The sequence below is a fragment of the Octopus bimaculoides genome, chromosome 4 (assembly GCF_001194135.2).
Source record: "Octopus bimaculoides isolate UCB-OBI-ISO-001 chromosome 4, ASM119413v2, whole genome shotgun sequence".
Classification (NCBI taxonomy): Eukaryota; Metazoa; Mollusca; class Cephalopoda; order Octopoda; family Octopodidae; genus Octopus; species Octopus bimaculoides.
The window spans coordinates 133,894,862-133,896,678 of record NC_068984.1 but is presented as its reverse complement, the minus strand read 5'-3'; positions in this window follow the sequence as shown (position 1 = coordinate 133,896,678).

Genomic DNA, 1,817 nt, shown 5'->3' with positions numbered 1-1,817 from the left:
ATATATATATATATATATATATACACATATATACGACGGGCTTCTTTCAGTTTCCGTCTACCAAATCCACTCACAAGGCTTTGGTCGGCCTGAGGCTATAGTAGAAGACACTTGCCCAAGATGCTACACAGTGGGATTGAACCCGGAACCATGTGGTTGGTAAGCAAGCTACTTACCACACAGCCACTCCTGCACCTGTATATTTTTAGAACGACATTGTAGGGTAAGTGTGAGAGGCTTGATCTGGCTCATTTCAACATAAAACTGGTAGAATATTTGGCCCAGATATGGCCAGTTTGAATGTTAAAGGGTTAAATATTAAAAGTAGTCTAAGTTACATGTAACTGCAGTGGTAGTAGTGATGATGGTGGTGGCAACCACAGCAGTGGTGGTGGCAGCATTGATAGTGGTGTATAAACACCAAAGACACCTGTCTTTTTTTGTCTAAAAAATCTAAAAACCAAAGGTTTCGGCACAATCAGAACTTATTTGTTTCTACTGTTGTTTATTTTAACTATTTCCCACTTTCCTTATAAGATAATATATCTTTGCCAAGACCTTGGCTTTGCTGATTACATCTTTATATAATAACCATACGCTTAATCTCTTTCACAAAGGTACCATCACACCTGTCGTTTAGGCTTATCTAAACTACAAAACTGCATGTCTATATTATTGAACTCTACTACATGTACAGAGTATATTTACTACCATTTGTATGCCTTAAACTCATGCAGCCATCATCATCATCACCACATTCAACATCATCATCATCACCACCATCAACATCATCATCATCACCACCATCAACATCATCATCATCACTGGCGGTGGCATCATCATCATCATCATCATCATCGCTGTTGTCATTGTCTTTGTCCTCATCGTCATTGTCATCCTCACCATTTTAATGCTGCTCCCCCCCCCCACTGCTAACATTGGTTAACCCTTTCGTTACTGTATTTATTTTGAGATGGTCTCTGTTTCTTTCAATTACTTTAAATATAACAAAGAATTTAGTAAAATAACTTAGTTATCATTCAGCTAGTGTGACTAAGGTTTGGTGGAAGATATTAATACAAAACTTATGAAAACAAGACATTTGCACAATAATAATAACAACAACATCGAAAAATACCTTAGGAATGAGAACCCAGGTTTGAAATTTCCCCAAGACACCTGAAGAAGGCTGGAGGGTATATCACCCGAAATGTTGTGTTAACAACAAACATGGTGAGGACAAATATCCATTGAATACTCATTTACTCTTTTACCTGTTTCAGTCATTTGACTGTGGTCATCCTGGAGCACCGCCTTTAGTCAAGCAAATTAACCCCAGGACTTATTCTTTGTAAGCCTAGTACTTATTCAGCCGGGTTGGTGACGAAAGGGTTAAACAAAATTTTTCCACGGTCAGACACTCTTCTTGTTGCCAACCCTCACTCATTTCTAAGAAAGATACTTGATACGATTTCCTCTGATTTTTTTTTTTTTTTTTTTTTTTTTTTTGCTGACCGACAAAGTGGTCAGTATAATACAAGACGTCTCCTCTGCAGCTATAATCTAAAGCCATCTATTTGATGGCTTTGATTTTGTTTTTATGGAGTGTACAAACACTGTCGAGTCAATGGGAAGACACAAACACACATTTATACATACTCACACACACACACACACACACACAGACATGCACACTCACTCATACACGCATATATGTATATGTATATCTCTATTTGTGTGTGTGTGTGTGTGTGTCTTTGTGTGTGTGTGTGTGTCTTTGTGTGTGTGTGTGTCTTTGTGTGTGTGTGTGTGTGTCT